Source organism: Stigmatopora argus, chromosome 9 (assembly GCF_051989625.1).
Source record: "Stigmatopora argus isolate UIUO_Sarg chromosome 9, RoL_Sarg_1.0, whole genome shotgun sequence".
Classification (NCBI taxonomy): domain Eukaryota; kingdom Metazoa; phylum Chordata; class Actinopteri; order Syngnathiformes; family Syngnathidae; genus Stigmatopora; species Stigmatopora argus.
The window spans coordinates 7513153-7539807 of NC_135395.1; the positions used below are offsets into that span (position 1 = coordinate 7513153).

The following is a 26655-nucleotide window of genomic DNA, read 5'->3' on the forward strand; positions in this document are numbered from 1 at the left end:
AAGTAAATTTCTTTTACATTATTGACAGTTTTCGCCGTAAATAAACCCAAATTTGCCAGAGCGGTCACTATTTCCCAGCGTGACTTTCTTAAATACAATTGACCAGGTGATAAAATCTTCTAAATAAAGCCTCCCAACCAAATTAAATTGATTCTCCGCTCCCATTGGAGAATGATGGATCAGGTATGGCAGAGCACATTAATTTATCTATGTTTATGGTGTTGTCTTCATATGCAAATCATTCATCAGAAGCCCCCCCAAAAATAATAAATAAGTGAAATCTAGTTTATGGAAAATAGGACAAGACCAATGCCTTACAGCTCTGCTATGAACAGGTTTTAGCTTTAAAAAACCACACATATGCGCTAATCGTTTTTACATTCCATGAAGTGAGAAGGCTTAGTCACTCCTTGGCCACACCCCTCATCAAATCAAGCTTCTGAAACATCTTTGCCCTCTTTAGGGTGGGGAAGGCTTGCAAGTGTTTGTGGGTATTCTGGATGGCGGTTGTTGACATGATGCAGGGGTTGGGCTTGATCCTTCGCTGCTGCTGGTGCCAGCACGTTGGATCATGGGAAACTTATGCAGCCCCGGAGGAGTGTACGCAAGCAACTGGCAACTAAGTGAGTGGTGGAGGTCAGGTCCCTCTTCATCCACAGCTGCTGCTTCTGCTAGACTGAGTTGGGGAAACAACGCTCACATTTTCCTGCCTGGGTGGATTCGTAGGAATGAGCGTGGACATATACGAGCGAGCCTGTGTTCCACTGAAAATGGAAAAAATAGGTCTTGGCTGTTTATTTCATTGGCAGAGTTTGGAGGGATGCTTTAATAAAAGTTGTAGCGGGTACATGATGAAACTTCAAATAAAAAAAATCAAATCTTGACTTCAAAAACTACATTCTAACGACATTATGCTTGCACAGATGCATTATTAGTCTGCAGTGTTTGGAGTGTGGTGATTAGCAAGAAAGAGCGTAGCAAATGTATTAGATATGTAAACTTATTTTTGTTTTTAGGCAGAGAGAAACGGTATAAAAACATGAATCGCACTTGAATATTAGTCAAAGGGCCAGACAAATAATTTAAAAAATGTGTGATTTATAGTCCATAAAATACAGCAATGGTGATTCATAGTTGAACTTCACTGTGATGATGTAAATATCTAGCAGACACAGCAATGTGGATTAGCAATTCTTCAATTGCCACTTGTTACGAGCAGTGTCGTTAGGGTCAACGTTTCATTGGCCCATGAGAATTTCTACACAAAAGACAGCCGCACCCACTACAATGTTTGAATTAGAAACTAAGGCATCAAGTGGCCCTGGGCAGCGTGTCGTAAGAAACACAAAGATAGATGGACGCGCAGCAGCAGGAACTACAGTGGCGCCTTGAGACACTAGAGACCCGATTTAAGACTTTTTCCAAGCCGCAAGCAGTCATTCCGCCGTTTTAACGCTCTGACAAGCGCTGTTCAGTGGCAGCCAGCTCGACTAAACCACTTCACAAGCTGCAGTTTGGTAGATAGTTAGCAATTCTTACAAACAAGAGCGTCATGCTGTCTATTTTCCTCTCCCAGTTAAAGTTTACTGCTAAACTAACCATAACACAAAGAAATGCACACAGTGTTGTACCTATACTTACAAAAATACATTTTATCGTAATAGTAACAAACAGTCCAAAAACCAAAGACAAGTTAAAAAATAACAGTGATGTGTTTTTGGAGCAGATATGAATTTGAACACCAATAGTGGCAAAATATAGACTACACAGTAAGTCACATCATTTATGAAAAATGACGAATTAATCTGGCATGCCGCCAAAAAAGAAGACCAGGATAAGGGAATAATTTCAAGGTCATCTAAAAATCACCGCTATGTTAAAGACTCAATGCCACCCTGATTTTAACCATCTCATCAATACCAAGTGACAGAAAAAGACCACTACCATAGGGAAAAAAAGACAAACAATTAGGAAAAAAACACTGGCTCAAGTTCCTGCTAATATCTTATCTCATTAAAGCTCTTGTCCCTGAGTCTCAGAATGTGTACGAGCCCTTATCCAGTCTGCTGAGCTCACAAAGATCACAGAGCATCGTCCAATTTAATGCTCACAACATTCGGCACTGCGGGAGCTCATATACAATCGGCACACTGTTGGTTCAACCTCTGCAAAGATCGGACATTTTTATCACCATGTGGGAGGCAAGTAAGGTATTTTTTGAAACCAGTGGAAGTTGTTTTTTCAATGTTGAGGTCAAAGCATTAAATGTCAACTCAGTCTTTTAAAAAAATCCATAAGCAATAAGGTATTACTACCAACCACAACAGGAAAAATATATATAAAAACAGATCAGCGGGAGACAAAGTCGACCCGAGCATCTTCTTGAATGCTGACTCCCCGTCAACCCAACCTCAGCCTCCAAAAATTGTTACTCCAGGATGATCCTTAAGAACAAATCATTCCATTTATACAACCATAGTTTGCAAATAACAAGATAATCTTTTCTTGTCATATCTGATGCCAGTTTCCAGCCTGAAAGCATTAGGCAAGTCCAGACAGCGATTCAATTACACAACCACACACTGATGAAAGCCGAATTTCAATGATAGTGGATTGCATCCCGACTGTGACAAATACATATAATTATGAATAAAACTCTTTCAAAAGCCTGTCTCATGACATCAATCCATCCATTAATGATGCGTGGCAACCCATATCCTACATGATGACCAAAAAATCATCTATAACAAGCGAAAAAAAGCATTATGCAGCAATTTGCGCAGGTTTAAACTCCTAAATCATCCCTTTTCTAGAATAATGAAATCGATCGACCGAGGTTAAAACGTCAAGAAGTGCCCTCGAATGAACACTTACCAGCCGGACATGTGGGACGCGCTGGTCGGCTGTCATCGTGGATCTGCGGTGGGAACAACTTAAGACGGAAACGCGGAACGGCTGGAAGAGAAGCGCTCAACGCAAGAAGGCAAGCGGCGAATCCCGACTCCGGCCGGGCAAGCGTTTGACGACTTCCTCGCGGCGATCAAGCTGAAATCGAGCTGAAGTCGATCGGAAACATGGAACACCCGAACCTCCCCCGCTGTCGTGTCTGCTCAAGTGGCTTAATATTCCAACTCGGGAAGTCTACGGCTCAACTTCTTCACAGAGAGCAGCAAGAGAATGAGTGAGTGAGTGAGTGAGTGAGTGAGTGGGTGAGTGAGTGGGTGAGTGACTTCCAGCGAGAGAAATGTGTCGCTTTCAGACTACGTAGCTCCTCCCACAAAGCATAAATCACCAGATCCGATCGATTTTAGTCCATAACTGGTCCAGTTCTACCTGTTTTCTACCTATACTTATTCCGCGTAAACTCTAACTGTCAGGGGTGTCAAAGATGTGGAACGCGGGCCGCAAGTGGTCTGCCAGGGGCTTCCTAAGCGGTCCACAGGCTGCTCCTACCTTACACTTTGAAGCTCATTCATATGCCACATACAACATTAACGGCTTCCATTGTGCTACTATAGTTATTCCTTGATAAACTCCAACAAAGTGGTGTCAAACATGACGACCCCGGCCCAGAAATGGCCCTGCAGGGGGGTTCTGATCCGGCCCGCGGGCTGGTTCTAACTGACGGTCCCTTTGTAGCTCATTCAAACACCACATTCATCAGTAAATGCTGACATTTTGCTACCTAATTCTACCTATATTATTCCGCTATAAAATCTAACACAGGGGTGTCAAACATTAGGACCACGGGCTGCAAGTGGCCCGCCAGGGGGTCCGATCCGGCCCACGGGCTGCTGCTACCGTACACTTTGACGCTCATTCATATGCCACGTACAACATTAAATGCTAACATTGTGCTACCTATAGTTATTCTTTGATCAACTCTAACACAGTGGTGTCAAACATGAGGACCCCGGGCCAGAAGTGGCCCTCCCGGGGGTTCTTCTCCGGCCCGCGGGCTGGTTCTACTTGACGGTCCCTTTGTAGCTCATTCATACACCACGTACATCAGTAAATGCTGACATTTTGCTACCTAATTCTACCTATATTATTCCGCTATAAAATCTAACACAGGGGTGTCAAACATGAGGACCGCGGGCTGGAAGTGGCCCACCAGGGGGTCCGATCCGGCCCACGGGCTGTATCTACCTGAGGGTCACTTTGCAGCTCATTCATCATGAAATAATTCCTTTTTTTTTTCAACAAGGGGGCCGCAAAAGCACATTTGTGAATTGTATGATCAAGTGCGTGCACTACTGTGTTTTGCTGAATTATCTACCCGTGATCACATTCGTTCATTCCATACCATCTTTGTAAAAACGTGAATTATATGTCATTCTTATCTTCGGAGCCGTGTGCTGCCTGGACTGCCGAGGCCATCGGAGTCTTGAGGGAAATATTTTGCTGTGGCAAATTTTCCACAGACTGCCTTTCTGTACTTTACAGCACCTGCAGAGTTAGGAAGGTGGACTGAACATTCCTTCCTAGAGACACTGGGGTTTTATAGATTGTAAAAGGCAAGTTGAAAGGATGAGCGGAGAAAGGATCATTTCCAACTACACAACTGCTCATCTCATGTCAAAAAAAAATCAGCAGGCCTTGAACCACATGGGTCCGGGGCAATGTCCTGAATTCATCTCAAATCACAACAAAGCTCCTGCAAAATGTGTCTTGTCTTCAGCTGGGTGACAGGCTGTCTAACAAGCAGGTACGTGTGTGGTAAAGGCCCCCAAGCAAGACTACTCGCTTACACTTACTACCTGGAAACTTGTTTCCCAATGACGCCTAAGAGGCACAATTGTGAAAGCATTTAGTTGTGTGGCTTTTCTTCAAGTATACCAGCTTTTTTCTCACATTCTAAAAGTATACATGGCAAAGCCTGTGTATTAGCGTGAGTGTAAATATTGTTAGTCAATCTGTACACGTGTCAGTACTCCATCAGTAAGACAACATTAATTAGAATCAGTCAGATGGAGGGGTTTCATCTTAAATTTGACTTAAAGTAGGACAAAATGCATTGAAAATTAACAGAACATTTTAGTACTTTTGAATGTGGAAGTGAATCAAATGTGGTTTGTGAATGGATATTTTGGATCTTTTTCTTAGAAAGCATTAGTTTATAAAGTTACGTTTGTTTTTCATTTGTTTTATTTCAACTTGAATATGTTATGCAACCTGCCCCCACAGTCGTGACCGGACGTTTGGTCGACCGGACGTTTGGTAGAACGGACGTTTGGTAGAACGGGTTCTCATGCAATTGATAGATTTTAACACTGGGTGAATAGGGATTTAATGACTATTATTTAACATTGAGTGAATAGGGTTAGGGTTAAACAAAAGAAAGTCTCGTGACTCAAACCTCGGGACTCGCGAACCCGGCGACCAAACGTCCGTTCTACCAAGCGTCCGGGGACCAAACGTCCGGTCGACCAAACGTCCGGGGACCAAACGTCCAGGGACCAAACGTCCGGGGACCAAACGTCCGGGGACCAAACGTCTTTCGACCAAACGTCTGAGTACCCCCTAGAGTACATCTTAGCCCTGCGAGCATGGACATTTAAAATTGGACTATAAAAACTTCCGAAACTTTGGCCTGAATATAGCTGAGACTTTAAAATGTTTGTTTACTCCTCTTCAATACATGCAGCACTTTAATAATGTTTGTTTGCTCGGGGACCGTGTGAGAAAAGGTTGGGCTACAGCTGGCAACGATTTAGCAGACGCCTTGGCCGCTGGGATGGACCTTATATAAAAAGTGGAGGAATGTTCGGAAGCCGCAAGCACATTAACAATGATTAAAACCTGAAATCAACACAAGTTTGTTCCGTGTGCTGCCAACTTTTATACTCTTATTCTCACCTGAGTGCAACAAATGTTACTTGTAGCATCCACCGCCAGTTGAATGTAGAGCCATCATGGTGAGAAGGACAAAGTCATCCATCCTGTGGATAGAGGAGTACATTCCAAATCAATTTCAAACCTTGGCTGACTCAAATACTACGACAGTCAACTTGCTGCCATTGCGTAAACAGGCTGAATTGAAAGCCCCGGAGTGGACGGCGTGATGAATTGTTGCGATGGGACACAGATATGGAGACGGAACGAGACCGCTGAGGATGCTGACGGCAAACAAAGTAGCCGTTGGGGACTGGAACTCATACTGTTGCCCGTGAAGGGCCATAGATCAACCTTTCACATTAGCGGCAGAACCGACCTAAGCACGAGAACGCACAAATGATGTATACTCGCATGACAAATGACCAAACGTGAGTGTTGAGAGGAAATGCATGATGTCTTCCTGTTTCCTCCCAAGGAACAAACATCTCATCTCAGATGCATTGTATGGCAGAGGCCCATCAATACACAGTTGGTGTCCTCTAAAGGATGTCTGAGCACAAAAAAAAAGAAATTGATCCCATGCTCTGCTCAACTCTTTTATTCCATTCTTGGTGTATTTCTATCTTCTTGTACTGAATGCGGCGTGTTATGATTCGACGGTAATCCAGGGTTGTGTGTTAATATATTTTCCGGCTCGGTTTCAAGGTCGTCCACCAAAAAAGGCAGGTTTATAGTTTTATTTTGCTTTGTTTTCATCTGGCAGGATGTCTGGGTAAAAAAAAATGTGCCTACCTATACGATGTAAATTGCATTTTTTTGGAACGGTCTAGTTTAGGGGTGTCAGACTCTTTGTCAACTCGATTTTACGTGGGCCGGACCATTTTAGATATACATAATATTTAGATTTTTTTTTTAAATGGATTAAAAGAACTGGATTAAAAGCCCTGAATATTCAGTTTTTTATAGATCTAAAACAATGTTTATTTTAGCTTTTTTTTAAATATATTTTTAGATTTTACGAAATGATTTTTGAACTAAAAACACAGAAAAATTGGATTAAAAATGACAATTATTGATTTAAAAGGGGGAAAATCAGGACATTTAACATACATCTATACTCTTCATTTTAATTTGATCCTAAAACAGAAAGTCGGCACTTATGATTTACTTTCCCGGGCCACACAAAATGATGCGCCGGGCCAGATTTGGCCCCCGGGCCGCCACTTTGACACATGTGGTCTAGTTCTTGTTGCAATATACATTGGCATGACAAAAATAAATTATTGCTGCATTTTTTCCCCACTATGTATCACTTCTTGTGAATTCAATTACCATGATTATTGAAAACATTCAATGGCCTTTGAATTTGGAATGCCTGCGCGTACGTGACTCTTTTTTGCATGCGTCTGCATTTGTACCTGTAATTATAATTATGATTCCAATACTAATTCTCACAGTAGCCTTGCTAATTAAAATGCTGGGTTTACAAAAGTATGCGGCTTTAGAAACCATTACTGGTTGCAAATTTAAATCTCAAGAACAAAAAATCTTTGGGAACTAAAGTTTATTTCTAAACTTAAAAAAAATAACACCAGTTTTGGAGGCAGGTAAAGTGTAATGAGCACAGTGAGCGCTGAAGTGAATAAGGCTCAAATCATTATGCGAATCTGACCTTCAAATTTCAGATAGATTCAAGCTTGCAGGGTTATTACTTTGATTTTTTATGATTACGAATCCCTTACAGTCGGTTGAAAAAGGCAACTCATTACATATATTCAAATCTACTAGTTATAATCCGTATGAATATAGGCAATTCGATGTCAAATATGATTGAAAATGTGCAGGGGTAGAACGGTGGTTTAGTGGTTAGCACGACTGCTTTGCAGTCCTGAGATCGAGGATTCGATCCCAGGCTTGTGAGGAGTTTGCCTCAACCCTAATCTCCAAATTTTCCAATGAGGGATTTAAAAAGGGGATTAACATGCAGCAATCATAAACAGTTTGACATACAGCTTTCTAATTTATGAGCAATAAAAGATTTATTGAGTCGTGGCACACAATCTGTGACAAGAATTGCATTCCCATGTCTCATGACAAGAAAATATTATGTCCACGTGACAGGCTATCTTTTTTGACATGACAAGTCAAAACTCTTTAAAATGAATCCAGAATCAAAGAGTGCTTTGAAAACTGGCTTCCGTTAACGCGGCACTGGAATTTTTTTCTGCTCGAGTAGCAAGTGGGTTTGGGAGTTCGCTTCTTGCTGTCAGCTGTCATAAACTGTTGGTTCGCACGAGCTGCTTTTATGCTCCAATCATGCTGGAAGATAAATCCTGGTTTTACACCAAGGCCTGCTGGAACCAGTGTATATCAGAATTATGGCTTTGTGTGGGAAATTCTGCTTCACAAAAATCAAAAAACAAAAAAAAACCTGAAGCCTTGACTTGTTATTGTCCACAGAGATTTAATAGAGAAAAGAAACAAACGCAGTAAAATAAGTGTCAGAGAACAAGTTTGTGGGGTTTTCATGTCGCCTAACAATTAACTACCGTATGTTTTTTATATATTACCGTATTTTGCTGTTTAATATACCCAATCCCCCCCCCCCAATTAATATACCCGGCCGGGTATATTAAATGGCACACAAACGGGAAGGTACGATCCACTATGCACTCTTTATGCCGTGACGGGGTGCATCAACGTTTTGCAGACTAAAACTACTTACTACTCAGGTTAAAACTACTTACTGCCGAATAAAGTCTGACTTGGAATTTTAATGAATTTAAGTATCTATTATTATTCCCCCATGAACACCATACAAATCTTGCCCAAAAAGTTGAGTTGCCGTTTAATATACCCGAGTATATTAAAGGGCAGAGGTATATTAAATGGCGCACAAACGGGAGGCTCAAAATAGCAAAAATCATTTAATATACCAGGGTATATTAAACAGCAAAATACGGTAGTTATTATAGTGATTTTGTTATCTTTCTATCCCTAAAGAGAATCACTTGGAGTGAATGATATATTAATTTAATTGTTCGAAGCCTAAATGATGCTGCTACCTGGATGCATGTATGTAAATATATACGTGACCGGACGTTTCGGCGAAAGACGTTTGGTCCCCCGACGTTTGGTCGACCGGATGTTTGGTAGAACGGACGTTTGGTAGAACAGACGTTTGGTAGCCGGGTTCGCTCACTGTCAAATTATGACAGAGAGTTTACTGTTGATATTTTGATACTAGATATTTAGATATTAAACTCACTCTCTCTCTCTCATGATTATAATTTTGAGAGCTGGTTTCAACAGTAACAACCCGGCGACCAAACGTCCCTTCTACCAAACGTCCGTTCTACCAAACGTCCGGGGACCAAACGTCTTTCGACCAAACGTCCGAGTACCAAATATATATATACATTACAATTTTAAAAAAAGAGAAGTAGAGAGGAAACTGGAACACATCTGCATTTTCTACTCCTCAATCACCTTGAAAATTGGCAAGGCATCGTACATTATGTTGTATTAAAATGACGTCAGATTGGCAAATATCATTGTCCAAATCATCGATATCCTATCTGAAATTTCTGTTTTACACCGACTAATTAAAGCACATTAATGCAAAGTCTGCAGCATGGTTTATGAACAAAACACGTCCTTCCGTCCCAATGTTGACGCACAAACCCAGAGAGGGGGAGACTGGAGACATGAAAAGGACGAAGCAGTAGAAGAGAAATGTGGGTCAGACCAAGAGACAGGAAAAGCTCAATGCAAATCAGAATGTGTAAACATGTACAGGCTTAATCTCATTATCCCCCTTTCTCCCGAGTCTGTGATCAGATGCTCGATTGAAGCCGGAGAAAAGGAAAGCAGTGGCAAGAGGGGATGTATGGAAAATATCAGACGCATGAAAAGGCTGCGTCTGGGTTTAAAAAGCTCAAATAAAGCGCGGACACGTGGCAATTTCCAGGCCGTACATTGTTGTAAGCCCAGCTAATTACACGCTGCTTGACAAAGGCTAGACGTTAGTGAAGTTCATATCGTCACGCCAATGTATATTTGGTACTCGTGAACAATTGAGTTGTAGTTGTAGCTCTTCTTTGTCTAGACTTTTGCTCGGACTGTCTTCAAGTCTAAGCACAGTTTTGCACCGAGGACCTATAATCGAGACTCAATGAAATACTGTCACTGCACTCAAGGCAAAATGCTATAACACCTCCAGATGCAAATCAATAAGCAATGTTCTCAAACTTTTCCTTCAGTCGTAGCTCTGCAAATTTTTCTAACTTGCACTTTAATACTTACAACAGGAAAACACCATAGCTACCTCACTTCATTTTAATTGCATATAAATCTCTTTAGGACTACGTATACTTATTCATGTCCACTCTATGGTGCAGATTGAAATCCCACTGTTCTTGCATAATGACAATAAAGCCACTCAATTCAATTCCTGGTTAGTCAATCGCTTTTCTCTTTTAGCAAGGATAAATACCGCAATGCCATCAACATGCACTTCCCCCTGTATTCCACAATGCACAAAACAACATGGTGACGTTATTTAAACGATCGAATAATTAGGAGATGACAATAACACATCCTTAAGAGCCACTCAAATGGAGATCTTTTTTTTAAATCGAAAACCCCTCGTCACCTATTGGAACAGTTGATGTGGGCTATTTAGAAAAGTGATGCGATGCCATAGTACCCCTCTGAGGGCAGTTGCAGCTGCTGCAAACTCAATCCAATAGGAGCAGGCACTAATTGTAAATATCTTACAGCACGACGCTGAGGCGCCTATGCAACATTGCTGACTTTTCACAGAGGGCCTCATTGAAGTAGCACTTGAATGTGGAAAAATCGGTTCATTTGGAAGCATCGGTATACGTGATCAAACAGGTCCTGCTGAGCGATTGGGCTCTGATAGAGTCTGGCTGGGATGGAGAGGAAGAGAAAATCCCAGAAGAAGAAGAAGAGGCCAGCATCGCATGGCTAAAAATAGAGCATCAAGTGGATGGAGGAGAGAAAAAAAGGGAGGGCCGTGCAGTACCTGTGGGCTCAAAGCCAGCCTGGCAAGCCATGAGATAAACTTGTAGACTTGGAGTCTTTATTTATATTGTAGTTTATATTCTTCAATATTCGATCTGGTCAGACTGCGAATGAGTTTCAGCACATTTAATTTCAAAGATGTGTAAACATCAATGATGGGAGGAGCAACTTCAAATGGGATGTGCGTGACCTCATCCTTAATCTTTTCATCACATCGCAAAAATAATGTAGAATACGACAGCACAACATAAGCAGATCAACTTGAAAAATAATGCATCGCACTCACCAGGGAAGCATCTTATGTTAAGATGTTTTCCATTTGGTTTATCTCTTAATGATGTTGTCATTCAACATGAGCGACTACTAAAATAAGTCGTTCGTGAGAAGCAAAGCCATAAAAACACTTCACTTTGTCATAGGCCAGTATCAATTTAACATAATCTTATAAAAATGTCCACAATTACCTTTTTTGTGAAAGTTCATGGGACAAAAAATTAAACTAGTGTTAACGCATCAGTAAAACTGACAAGCCATGAAAATAAATCAGCCTCTCTGACCACAAACGGGCTTCTCAGATACCTTGTGATGAACGCCGAAGACTCCTTGGCTCTGATCCTGCGCAGCTTGTAACTCCACATTTTTACCATTTAATCATTAAGCACAGCATGCAGCTCAAAAGACTAAAAAAAACCTTTACAGATCTGAAAGAATAAATCCCAAATAAGCATAGCAAACAGAGATGCATAACTCTGCCTCCTGTTAGCATATTTTTGCTCCATTTTTAGTTTCAGCTTTATTTAACCATGAAAAAAAATAGTTGTAACATCTCTTTTCCAGTCCTCCGAACCGCAGCTTCCGGGCTAGAGCAAAAAAAAAAAAATCCAAGCCAGTACAATCACTACCTTTTATAGGCCTACTGAACCGCAGTACAAATTGCACCATGGGATTAGAAAGTGACTTATCCAAACCACAGTCTCCCACAGTAGCACATCCCGTGGAAATTGACGACGATACTTAATGAGTGACTTCTGAATCTCTGACTTATACAAAAAATTGCCAGATTTTTTAAAGGTTTTTTAGGTGAGGTTTATAAAATCCCACAATGCACTAAACAACATGGCGACGTTATTTTAAACTACCGAAAACAAGAAAATGGAGACCTAATTCACATAACCCCTGCTGCACATGAGCTCTTGCTTATTTAGCATTATTTTGATCTATAATCCTACTTCTATGAAATTCCTCATTTGCATATTTGGCTCTTATACTTGATCATTAAAACATACTACCGTATTTTCACGACTATAAGGCGCACTTAAAAGTCTTAAATATTCTCCAAAATAGACAGGACGCCTTATAATTCAGTGTGCTTTATATATGGAAAAAAGTGTCATTCATTGAGGGTGCGCCTTATAATGTGGTGCGCCTTATGTGGTGCGCCTTATAATGCGGTGCGCCTTATAGTCGTGAAAATGTGGTATATTTGATCTTTAAAACTTATTCTCATAATTCCATACCCCAGTTGTTGAATGGCAAACCATTCAGTGTCCCCAGCCTACTGCCCACGGATGGCTGGATCGGCTCCAGCACCCCTGCGAGGAGAAGCGGGACGGAAAAGGAATGAATTCCACACCCATCTATACATGCAGTACTATTATGTTATTATTCATTTGCCTTTCATCTTTGTGAAATTCTGTTTTCGATTGCTAGCTTGAACTCGCCAATCTTGGTGGAAAAACATTGACATCACGGAGGTAAGGTTACTTTTTCTTTTTATGAGAGCGGGTGGGTCTGGCAGTTCCAGAATTATCCCAGCACACACCCATAAACGTGCAACATCAACAAGCCGACAACACAAAGGAGAGACTTGGTATCACCGGGAAAGCTATCCCACATGCCGTCAGTGCTTCCTGTTCTGATGGGACCTCACATATCACACATGCAAGGTTTTTCCCAGAATGACGCAGGCTGTCCAATTCCAAAACATGACTTTGAGAGAGTGCCGAGTCCCTTGCAAATTGAAAATTCAAAAGTAAAACAATATTGACCCATTGTTTCTCAAAACAGAGCATGATAATTGCCAATATATTTATTTCCCGCAATTTGATGATGATTATAAAGTTCTTCAATGTATTTCTTTTATGCATATGATTGGTTTGTTGTGCAATAATAATTTGGAGATAAAAAAAATATGGCGGAAATATGGACTCTATCAGTTAAGATTTAATCTGTATTCAACTTTATTCTAAAACATGAAGATGTTTTCTCTTTAGATTTATTATGACAAAACAGCATGAGTCAGTCACTAATTGAAACAGTTTCAATAGTTTTTGCTTAAACCTCTGCTCTCTAACAAAGTGTTCAATGCCACAATTCATCACAGCTTTTTGAGCAATAAACAAGCAATACATTTAAAATATGTCTACGTCTGTGCCATGCTGTCAATCTTCCAATCTCCAGATCACTGTCAAATCCCGGACAAAAACTAATCTTCTCAGGCTGTGTAATGGCGAGATATAGTTTGATGTCTTTGTTGGATGTCAACATTGTAACAAAATGTCAATATTAGAAAAGCATATTGAGATGAAAAAAAACGTACTGCAAATAGCCTTTCAGCGACTACTTAGAGAAAAGCTAGGAAAAAAGGAATAAAACAGCTGGACAAGTGTACATATTGTAATTGACTTTGATGAGTTGGAATCTTCCAAGTCCTCCATCTCCCTGCAGTATTTCCCCCCAGCTTTGTTCTGTTCTCATTGCACTGTCTTCCTCTGCACCATCTAAATATTTTATGCGATGCCTGATGTTGTTTTAGGGATGGCTCCCACTCTTTGATCACATTAAGTGTCAAGGGAGTGTTGCAGGTGCAAAAGCAGCCGGGAACACAACGAGAGGTGATGAAGAAGAAAAACTACCCTGACAAAACAGACAAACAATCAACATTCGGCCTATTCCAAAACCCACTTGCACTTTTGGCAATACAACAATAGAGCACAATAATTATAATATAAAACTACAACAACAAAAAATGTAGTCTTGTGTATTATCTCCCCTATAGTTTGTCGTATTCATACAGTGCCTTGCTTTATGATTGCAATAATTGCCCTTAAATGATAATAAACCGTACAAATGCAATGTTGCACATTTACTCACAAATGGCACACTTAAAAAGTCTAAAATTTTCCCCTAAGTGGACATAGAGCTTTTTTATGAACTAAATTCAAGTTTCTGTAGATGTCGCTGTATGACGCTGACAGCTTGACTGTGTGGGTACATTGCTTGCTGACACGCTATAATTATATAATGAAAAGGGTGGAAGTGCGCATATCAAACTCAAAGCATGACAACATGAGCAATCGACGATGACGTTTTCGTCTGCCACCAGCGACCGAGACGATCCGGATTAGAGCCGAAATGGGTTTTTAATGAAAAAAACGTACTAAAACAAACCCGTACAAAATGTGTTATACGGTGTACACAATTTTAAATGATCCAAAAAACGTATAAAATACGGGAAAAACGTACAAGTTGCCAGATATCCATTTTCCAAGCTTCCAATAACTTCTTTTTGGCTCCAAATACAATAACATAAAATTGTTGCAATTATTTGACAGTGATTGCAAAACAAACCAGACTTGTTTACCACAGTTCCAATCATTTTAAACTTGCTCCTGATTGGTCTAACAGTAGATATAAGAAGCTGCAGGTGACTGTCTATTTTCTCGTACCCATTGCTTGACTTGTGAAGGTCAACACATGGTATTGGCTTGACTTGATAGTGAAAGCGTTGGTCCCTGTCTCTAAAATTTCAGCCTAAAAATGTGGGAGGGTGAGTCTGCCATAACCCATGGGGTAAAAGCACACATGAATATGGATGCAGTTTGGCACGTCCTTGAAACATCGCCCCAGACTTGCAGTCAGTTGGGCGTAGGGGGACTAGCGGCTTGTCTTCAAACGACTTACCGCAGATGGCAAACAAATGATGTGGGATAAAGTGACTGAAAAGCAGCTGGGGACCAAAAAGATATTAAGAAAAGAGGAGACGAGTAGAACAAACAATACCAAAAGAAAAGGAATTGGAGAAACCAGCAGGGAGGGGAGGACTCCATTTCTGCTTTTATTTGAGAGCCAAGTGGTGCACTAGATTCCGTTATTTAAAAAAAAAAAATCAACTCAATAGGGTAAGAAAAAGCGCCATCGAGCAGCATATAATATTTAGAACAGATCTAAATCTATTATGACTGCCTGAAGTCTATTTTAGTGTCTGTTTGCCATCATTGAATAATATACTTTCAGCATTTAGCGTTGAAAATTTCCTTGTAAAATGTATCAAAACGAGAAAGTTGACCTTATTTTAAAAATGCAAAGTACGCATTGGCAATTTTTTCAGTTGATGAGACGAGACTAATATGTAACGAATAACTTTTTTTCATTATTGACTGCGAAAACACACTATTGTACAGATTAACACCTTCTTATGATGAACAAAAATGAACACGGATACAGAATAGCGACTATATTGAGATTGTGCAAACCTTGAATCTTTAATACGCACTGTATATAAATTTTTAAGGGATAGATTATTTGGTGTGTTTCACCTAAATTGCTGAGGCAGGACAAACTAGACTGATGCAATTCAGCATATTTTAAATCTTTGTATCAATTCCCTAAAATATACATGTATAATACTTTCCATCTAACCACAGTGCATTGCGTTCAAAGCAATGAATGACAACAAAATATGCCCAATTAAAAAGCTGCATGACGACGCAAGTGGTTTTGGATGCAAAGTCACGCGAGCTCGTTTAATGGAAACCATTCGAAAATTCAATAAACCAATTATGGGGCATTGTTACGACGGCAACTCTTGAGGGGACACAATACTACATCTGTTATTGTAGAACTAACGAGTTTTTCTGAAGCGATTACGTCACAGATGTTCTTCATTTTCACATGAATCTTCCTGTGTGTGGTTCCAGTTTTATCCAACTCTACAACCTCTTTTTCTTGAGTCTGTATCCGTTTTTGCTACCGCAACCAAGATGGCGCCGCTCAAGTGGCAGCCGGTAGCGGTAGCTCCGTCCGCTCTTGCTCGTTTTGTGTTTTTGCTGATTTTCTGTCTTAATGATTTGATTTAATGATTCGTAATGATCCCATATATACTTTGCATTGCTTTGTTGTTCTGCGGCCTTTGCGACTGTATTGTCTAACTTGTAAATATGTGTAACTATGCCTTTCCTGTATCTGCATTCTCACCCTCTTGCTACTGTGACAATGAAATTTCCCGAATACGGGTTGAATAAAGTTATCTAATCCAATCAACAGGATATTGGAGAAAGTCAAATGCGTCGACGGGTCCATACGTCGCAGTCAACGATTGAACTCGTACGCTGTCCGTTCAGAATGTGGGACTTTGTATTACATGAGTCCAACCCCAATCTATATGGTAACAATAAAGTCCATTACCCACACAGAAGCATATTTGATATTCGCCAGCTTTCTGAAGAGTTTACGCATCAAACAGGGTCTTTATGTCAAGTCTTCCAAAGAACAGTGCACAATACCACACGGGTATTTCCACATGGTTTGAACCAGACATACCAATGTGCAAAGGCGGACGCAAAGATACACAATCAGGCAGAATGGATTCATGCGGACACTTTTTCTGCGCTCCAGTTTGAAGAAAGACACAGAGGCGCTTTTTGACTTCTTGTGACAGAAGAGCGAGCGCCTTTGTTCAAGTTCTCTGGGTGCCGAGTTCTGCGCTTGGAAATGAACAAGTGACACGTCCTTTGCTGCAGCATCTCGGCACCCCGCCAATCCCATCCAGAGTGATTATCAAAGAGTCTTTTAAGGGGGGATTTATGACACAAAATGGGGACTTTCTTCACATCCATATTTCATCACAAAACAGATCTGATAGACAAGCAGTGAGTGTTTAACTTAAAATGGCTAGAAATGCTAATGGCAAGAGGATAAAAACTATGCTCTTATCCTTGTGTCCTTGGACTACTTTTGAATTTGATTTATTTAATATAATAATGAACTTATACAACATATACTTCATATCAGAGAAAGGAATGGACTAAGAATAGCACTAAAATACTAAAACAACCTTACTAGCCCTAAAACTAAATCCACTACCTGTATTAGAAATGCTTCCTTTCTAAAATATTGTAATCATAAAGGTCATTATTACAATCTGGAAGGAAGACTGTTCCTTCTCTAAAGCCAGTATTTTTATTTTTAACTTTCACAGCTACAAGCAAGAAATATGAACGTTAAATAAAATGCCTCCTATTTTCTGTAGCTAAGAATGTTTTGAAGCAAAGCTTTAAAGCACTCCATGACGCATGTTTATCCCAAAACGACGGCTAAAGTGCTTCCATCAATCTAATTAAAGCTGCTGTTTCACAATGGAGCATTTTTCCCTGCAAATTTGCATTTCTAATCACCACCAATTAAAGGTTAATCCTTACAAAAAAGAAGAAAGTACCATATCATAGTTTTCCTTTGGAGCCTTTGAAGAAAAATAAAATACAGCCAGACTCAGAAATGGCAAAATATTGAATTATACTACAGGCGACTATAAATCAGAAAGCCAACAAACCTCTCCGTTAACTAATCCCAGTCTGGAAAAGCTGCTTTAGTGAGTTTTAGTGGCAGGGGGAAAAAAAAAAAATCTTATTTTTGATTGGCAAGTAAAACGGCTTCTTCGTGCTGTCACATTAGTTTTAATAGGCACACACAAACGCGCTCTCTTGACAATGAAGTGCCCTAATTAGCGTGGATAAATATTGGAGAGTACTTGTTAAAAGTAAAGAGAGCGTCCTCTGTGATTGATTTGTTGATTCTGTTGTAGAAAAGGTCACATGGGACGACGACACACACAACAGCTTGGCCGAGTGCGAGTGGAGGGCCGGTCTAATGAGATGGAATACGACAGGCAACAAGTTATTGTTATTAATAAGCTGCCAATTATATCATGAAGCAAATGCAGAGTAACAAACCTGGGATGGAAAACAGTACAGGAGGGGTGGACAGCTGACTCATGAGGGAATATTCAAAGACGGGAATGAAAAGGGGACGTAAGCAGGAAAATAAGGAGGACAGAAAGAATGAAAAGTGGGAAAATCTAGAAAATCTCACCCATGGATGGAAACCCGCCATCTTAAAAGCAGATCTTAGCTGAAAAAGAATCTTTTTCTCTCTACTCACAACACTAAATAAGCACCTTAAGTGCCATTTTAAAGCAATTATTCTTCAATTTGTCAATCAAAAGTGAGGCCCTCTCACACATGCGCAAATGTAAAGTCACATTTTCTAATTCGGATTTGTTACACAACAAAAAATAAGCATACTCCCAAATCAATAACCATCTAAAACAGACTTGAATTGGAAGGAGAAAAAATATAAATATATAAATAATGTCTGTGAAACATATCTACAGTGCCATCTAGTGTCTCTCTTAAAATCAAGTCACAAAATGTCCTTTTTTTCCCACACAACTGATCGCCATCAAAACTAAGGCATCCTAAAAAAAATTAAAAAGACATATATTCACCATTTGATATTATCCAAAGTATGTACACTGTCAAAAGACCAAAAATAAGCGAGACAGAATAAATTTTCCAGTCTGCACTACAAATATGTCAAGGTCAATTTTGTCAGGGTAGCGGGGTGCTGGAGCCCCTGGGATAGATTCCTGCTCCCGACAGATAATGGTTTAGTCCTCTCATGTTACCATCAAACAATTTACTCCATTCTTCATAGCATTTGTCTATCAGAAATGCATGAGCTCATCATCTTTACTTTTATCTGACCATATTTGTGCCACTTAATATTCAGTTTCTGCCTTACGCCATTTCCCTAAAAGGCCGTTTCCTCTTTTAAATCTGCTGGAGGCCAAATTCAAGGTCCGAACTAAACGTGACTGGAGGAGATGACAAAAGTTGTAAGCTTCCTCCACAAAGTCACGCACGCCAACGCTTTGCTATCCGTGTGCATTTTCAACAAAGGAATGTGGAATCTCAGGAAGCAACCATCACACTCACCATGTAAAAGTTTGAAATTATATCACATTAGGACAGGGGTTGGGAACGTTTTGGACGAAGAGAGCCACAAACAATTCATATTTTCCAAAGTTATTCCTTGTGAGCCATACTACGAATTTAAAAGTCAAAATACATACATGTAAACGAGTGCCTTTTCAATTTTTTTTTGTAATTTCACCACTTTTAAAGTAGAAAACACTGAATATTTTTTAAAAGATTCTTATGCTGTTGCTAATCAATGAGAGGATGTATTCCAGAAAAGTCTACTGCAAAAAAAAATGAAGATTAAAGCAGTTCTAGATGTAATATCTCAGTTCTGTCACCAGCAATTTCCATATTTTAGCTTACAGGTTAGCAAAGAGCCAGATGCACCCATCAAAAGAGCCACATGTGGCTCCCGAGCCATAGGTTCCCTACCCCTGCATTAGGATGTCTAAAGTCTTCTAAAAATGACTTGGCAAATTACAGTAGCATCAGGGAATGCTAAATTCATGGTTTGCTAGATGAAGTGATAAAACTACGTCACATTGATGTACAAAATAGACAAATGATGCCTAAAATAAAAAATAATTAGCAGATTAAAATGCCTGATGGACCATATATGCAACGCATTGATTCGGTTTGAGGCTTCAAGGAAAACACAAAATCACCTTGGTGACTGACCCCATACTTTTGAACAATATGGCAAATGTGTCTTCATTTGCTTGCATATTATTTTGCCAAAAAATCCCATTCAAATTTCAAATTGCTCTAGGCAACGGGCAAAAAGATCTTCCCATTCGATTCCATTTCAATTTGTCTCCCCACGAAAAATGGAAACGAATTTGTAGTTGCTGAGGCACCATGATCTCAGCAAATCATAAAGAGTAATATAATAGTGAGGAAAATATCAAAGGCAAAAAATAGGCAGTGCCACCAAAAGCAGTGGGCGGCTGCCAACTCATGGCAAACGCACTGGTGGCATAAAAGCAGCATCTCCTCAACACCTGAAAATAACCCCTGCTCCCCAACTCCTTTTCCCCAGGATTGTTAAGGCTGCAGCTTGTGAAAATGCTTTTATTGGGGATTTCTAAGAGCGAAATTGAACTGCGAGGAAAAAAACAAAACAAAACATGGTGCAAGCCTTTTGTTTGGAGTGTGAAAATCCCAATGGAGGAGAAGGACGCATGCCAATTTATCACATATTGCAGTGGATATTAATGGACCACAATACAAAAAATAGCAACATTTCACTCCATTTGCCTCCTAAAAATACACAAACTGATTTTTTAAAAATGTTTTGTAGGGAGTAGGTGCAAAAAAAGGAAATGGAACCTTCATGTATTATCACTAAAATGCAATTTTTCAGACAATAGTGCTTGGTTCTCTTTTGAAATCCAGTTGCTATTCAAGATGACGCTAAATGTAACCGTGCACCATTGACAAGATCATTTAGCCACGTCTGTGCACCGTCTCCATCAGCCATCTGCCTCACTTCAAAGGAAAACAGAAAGCTAAAATGCCCACTTCTCAATCATCGACTCTCTTTTCCACTGCACTGAGCCCAGCTTGAACTTAAGAAGCTTCATAATTGAATAATAAACAAATGATGGCGAGTGGCAGACGAAAAGCGGTACTGCTGTCGGCTGAGATTTACATACTGGAGCATCACATTGCAACTTCCCCGAGGTTCTTTTCACGTCTGTCTTTAGGAGACTGAGCAAGGCTGCCGCCAAACAATGAATGCAAAGAAACAATTCTCACCGACTAAGAAGGTTCGTTTAGAGAGGACAATTCCAACAAAGCTATTTTCAGGATTTTCTCATGCATTTTCAATTCAAAACAATGGTTGCAATTGTGTGGCTCCAGTCATTTTCAACCAGAATTGCCTAATACATGCAGATTATGGAGCCTATTCCACAACGCTAATGTGGGGTGGTCCCCTTAAATATTCCTAATTTGGACGGAGATAGTGTTTTCAGATGCAAAATTACTCGCAGTTTTGTTGGTGCTCACGGAAGTTTCATGCAAACAAACAATAAGGAAAAAAGGATTTAAATATGTGCATAAACTGTCTCGGTCGTAAACAATGTTGCGTAAAACACGCGAGCACTTGAGCTAAAGTACCATTTCCAAAATGATCTGTCACAGTTCTTTTAAGATTTCCCAGAATTGCACCCCGCAACATTAGCTATGCTCTAATTATAGGCCAGCGCAGTGCAAATACATGACGCAATCTAATCCTCTCTACGATAAGTGTCATCAAACATGATTCTCGCCAGAGGATGCTGGACTTTGATTCTTCCCGAGGCCCCCCTGCTTTTAAAAAAAAACATCTGTATGCAAGCAAAATGGAGACTGACACTTAATAGGTCGTAAAGACAAATTAAAATTAGCCACGAATTCCCTGCACTCATAGAAGAGGGATTAAACACAATCCTTTTCCATCTGCTACATTCTTAAGGAGGAATACATCAATAAAGCTCCATATGTATAGGATTCAGAACTACCGTATTTCATGGACTAAAAGTCACCCTTTTTTTCCCTGGGTCTGCCACTAATATGTTATTTTTTTCCTTTTCCGGCCGTCGACATATAGCTACACGATAGTTATCTGAAAAACTGTCCTTTTACCAAATGTCTATTTAGAACCATTCTACTTTTTTCATGTATGTATGTATGTTTGTTCTTGGTTTCTGATCAGATAAAAAAATTGCCCTCCCCAAAATGTGTATTCTTTGGCTCATGTGGCTCAGATGCTACGAAAAATACCAGTGGCGGGCTGTCAGGGCCTTCAAGGCCTTCTCTGCAGGCCTAAGAAATATCTGAATCATATATTATATTTTGTCCATCAATACTTATTGAGTGTATTGTGTTTTCATATTCAAGCATTTAACCAATCACATTTCAGCCATTATTTGTTGCCAGGGTCAGAAATCTGCCTCAAGGCCTTCACAATCAGTTCTGCAAGCTCTGCTGGATTAAACAAGCATCGATAAGACTGTTGCTTTAACCAATCAGATTTCGAGTTGGCAACACCACAATGCCTTGTCGCAGGCGTAGGGATACGTCATTGCCTTCTTGCAGGCGTAGGGATACGTCATCGCTTTCACCAACTATGATTGGCTAGTGATAGATTGGACTAGCCTGAGCTACCAAACTGTATCTGGAGCAAGCTGCACAAGCAAATATATTGTTGTGTTGATTTAAAGCCATTTTCAAGACGGACTTTTCAAGAAGAAAAAGCTGGACATCATTAAGAAAGGTCGGACAACTCCAAAGCAACCAAGCCTGTCACAACCGGGAACGAACATTTTCAGCACTAAATCGAATAAAAACGTATGCCAGAAATACGACAGGACAGGCTGGACTTTCAGCATTAGCTTCGATGGCGATAGAAAAGAAGGAAGAAAGAAAGGAGGATGGATATTGTGTACAGTTAAAAAGGATTTTTGGTGAGTAAAATATGGTTATATTCCTAAATAATATTTCAATTGTATGAGGTTATTATTGCTTATTTTTTATGTGTCGCAGCTGTAGCTGCAGTAGAGGTTTTATAGCCATAAAATAGTTTTTGAGGTTTGGATTCATTCGCTGAAGGCGTCGCTAGAAAATGCACGGACCACCGCTGAAAAATACAGTACATGAAACCCTAATTATCTTCTGTTACGTTTTGTTTCGTTTTTTTCAAAATGAACAGACTTTCAAAGTGCAGCAAATAACCACCCGCCATGCTTGAAACTGCAACGTAGGCCATCGGGATCAAGCAGGCATACTGCTGTCAGAACACCGACAGCATCAACACAACACGCCAACTCGTTATTTTTCCCGCATGTACCGAAGCCGACGCCGTCTTCCCCTTGCCGCTCTCGTCTAAAACCTGGTCTGCTCTAGGCACAATTAGGAGCTGTGGATAGTGTGAGCGGATGTATGATGAATACGTGCTGTCAGTTTGATGCATCTAGCTCAACAATTGTCTTGGAGAGGATCATTACACGTTTGGCATCCTTTCATTAAAACGCATCAGCGGATATGATGTGCTGACATTACGACTTAACGGTCATCGTTTAACGTAACATATTCATAACTACCGGTTTTATTCATGTAACTTTTGTATTTCGCCCTTTCATTTTTTTCAAATTCCAGTTTTATTTTTAACTGTCTCATTTTGTCATCATTTGTTGAATTAATATTTAGCCAGAATTTTGTGATACACTATTGACATCTGTGGAATTTATTGTGCAGCTGTTCCATTTGCTCTCGGGGGTGATTAATTCAATCCGTGATTAAATGAAAACAAATGTTGTTGAATACATAATCTACCATGACTGACATAAAAAAATGTGTTGCCTAATTACAAAATGAACCTTTTTGATTTACCATTCAATGTAAACTGGAAACATTATTATTCCCTTTAGGATCCAAATGACAATAATGCATTATGTACCAAGACTAATAGTAATATTTACTAGCTATATTAACTGTATATAAATCAATAAAATAAAACTGTGTCTATTGGGATGGTGATTTTCTAAATAATGGAGGCTGGAACTCTGTCCACGTTGCTTTGTTTTCAAACGTCATCCTCAGAGTCATTGCAAAAAAAAGAAGAAAAAAAAAACACACACACACACACACACAAACAAGATGATGCGTGCTACTCACAGTGTTCTTCCAAAGCGACCATTCGACGTGACAGCTTCACACTTGACGAGATCAATGTTTGAAGCTCAGTCAAGTCCGGTGGAAGAATGAATTGCACTTGGCTGCAAAAACAAACAAAGCACATTAAAAAAAATTAAAATAGAAAGAAAAATCCTCGAGTGAAGCAGGATTGCATGTGTTCCGTCATCATACAGGAAAAAAAAGAGCGTTCGCTCCACAATCGGGGACTGAATGTCTCCCTGGCGTGGACACGTGACCAGCCAGCACACTGGGGAGCCCCCAATGTTTTGCACCAGCTCATTGTCTTGGTCACTCGGGGTTTTTGGCAAATGGGGCTCGGCCCCTTCCCTTATTAATTAGATTCAATACATTGAGCAAAAATAACAGGAATAACGAGTGGAACATAATTTAGTACATCACTGAACAAAATCTCTTGTAGGCTGTCAAGTGGATGCCAAATCAACAAGTGGTGTTCTAAAACCTAAAAGGCTATTTTGACTTATCACAAAGTTCTTCAAGCATTTAAGCAACACCCCGCCCTCATTTATCTTATTTTATATGTTCGTATTATTTATTTTTGCATGATTATTATCACCCCTGATACCCATTCTGGCAATAAAAATTAGGTCATGTCATTATTGCAATGGGCAAGTTGAACAGCCATTTTTAATCAATATAAATAATAATAATAAATAAAAAAACACTTTTTATACGTAAACTAACTAACTAAACCAGAGTGTAGCCTACAGTTGTTGGAAACGACACAGTTTAAACATATGTTGTCCTTACATTGACTTTTTTGGAGGCAAGTATAGAAAAAAAATAACAACCCAGCCTTGATTATTTTTAGTTTTCACAGAAAGCACATGTGACAAAGCACTGCGTGGGGTATTCCACTAAATAGAACAAGTCACACATGCTGTGTAAAGCTGATAGGATGTAAACTGAGGCCAAACAGTGGCAGTTACAACGTCAAAGATGATAAAGAAGACATAGTGGAGAGAGAGAGAGATTCAGATGAAAGCCACACTGTGGAAGAGCCCGGGGAGGTTTGACCTTGAAAACAGAGGCTTGCTGGGATCCCTACTTCCGTTTTGGAAAATCTTAAATACTTTCTTGACTCCAATCATGGCCTGAATCTGCAGCAACAGTCCCGATTTTGACTCTGGGGCTAAATTCTCTTCTGCCTGTGATGAAAGAGTGACTGCAATGACGAGTGCCGGAGCACAAGCAGGCTGCTCCAGGCCCGCTTTCTAAAGACGAGTGAACCATGAAGGGAAGTTTAGGGGATAAATGCCATATCTCGGCAAGCAGTGTTTGAATTCGATCCTGTCTGACCGCTTACAGCTTCGAGGCAGGGATGAATTTAGAGCAATTTTCACTGCGGTGCTACTATTGCGGGCACTGTCATTGCCCTCAAGTGCCACTATGGCTACTAACGTACGTACTGCGCCACGCTGGTATACGACAACTGGGAAAAAAATAGGGATTGGTGACAGGAACCGCACGTGAAGAACATTTATCGAGGATAGAGTTTGAAAATGTGGGAAAATTTGGAATGTTTCATCAGGTTTAAGTGGAATATGGAAAATTTCAGATTAGTATTCGGCAGAACAAAAATTGTTTCCATATTAAAGAAGTATTTTGCCTTATTTCCGATGGTGGTATTTTGTTTTTTTAGAGCATCTGGAGGGTTAAAAATGCTTGTTTTTGAGGATCCAAAGTAAAATGTTCTGTTAATCATGGAAGGAATGACATTTGGTAGACATTTCAGGTTTCAGATTTTTAAAACAAATCTTTTTGGGAGTGTGTGTTGGAGCTGATTATTTAATTGCACACTTATTGTTGCTTTAAGGTTAAGAATGACGCAGTTTAGCAGACGTTTCATTCTAACCACCAACCATCTGATTGTCCACATCATTAATTGAGTAACCTAATAAAACATATATCTATTGAGACAATTTTCTATGGAAACATGTGATACAGATGGCCCTATTTTGGCTAGCTGTTTTGGTTAGCCGACAAAGACACTCTTGAAACAAGATCACAACATTCCTCTTGCCATAAATGTGCTGTACTTGCACAAGAACACACAATCTTGTGTCTGAATTATTGTCTATTATTTCAAGAGATTGTTTTCCCCACATTGACCTACTTTTAACAGCTGTGGGACACTAGCCGTTTTGATCAAATGAATTATTTATGTAATGTTGGCATCATTTCACAATTCTAAAGAGATTTCCAACCAACAGATGTTAACAGTAAGCCAAGACTACTTACTCTATTTTGGTGATCACAAAATGGACAGTAATGGGCAGCCTGGTATGAATATATACAAAAGTCACATCAGGTTTTTTTTTCACTCTTATGGGACAATTGATGCAAATTATTATACATGAGATCACTGAATTAATTAACTTATTTGTGATTCCCTCCACGAGTCATGAACAATCAACAGTCAGGTTCTATTTATTTCTCTTTTCTCATGTGATAAAAACATCTAGGAGGCGCTCTACAAAGCGAGTTGCTGTGCTACCACCTTACCACAAGAGGGGAGTGCTTCATTTTATTTCTTTTCTAGAGCACATCAGGACATATTGTACAAAATAAGCCAATAAAACTCTGCTCAATTGATTCCAATGTTACCTAAAATTGCGATATGGGACAAACTCCCTGCCTTAAAGGGACACATATCGTGGGTAATTATTATCTTTACCTCGTTATGGAACAACATACACTGTTACTAAGTGTTATAATTAAGCCTCGAGTATCTAGAAAGAACAGCACCTAAACCAATACATACAAATAGCTTTTCAGACATTACAACCGGGCCAGGGGGGTGATTTTCCCAGGAAAACGACAGCGATGAACGTCGATATGTCCATATACATCCATACGCGAAACGGCAAAAAATGCACTAAAATGGGGTAAAATCCACTTCCTAGCAGCATTTATTGATTAAATAAAAATACTGGAGCTTTCAGACATTACAACCGGGCCAGGGAGTGATTTACCCGGGAAAAGACAGCGATGGACGTCAATGGTGAAACGCCAAAAATTAAACTGGGGT

At 39.8% G+C, this 26655-nt stretch overlaps 1 protein-coding gene across 4 annotated transcripts in view; it reads right to left on the minus strand.

Moving 5' to 3' along the window:
- mid2 (midline 2) overlaps positions 1-23795 on the minus strand; it is a 72033-nt gene extending 48238 nt beyond the window's left edge. For 2 of the 4 annotated variants that reach the window (XM_077610214.1, XM_077610210.1), the window contains exon 1: positions 2875-3202. The gene's annotated coding sequence lies outside the window, so the exon portion shown is untranslated. Of the gene's footprint in view, positions 1-2874; positions 3203-4343; positions 4450-5859; positions 5943-23585 lie in introns of those variants that run through there. The other 2 variants (XM_077610213.1, XM_077610212.1) reach the window with 2 other exon arrangements.
- Between the last annotated feature and the right edge of the window lie 2860 nt (positions 23796-26655).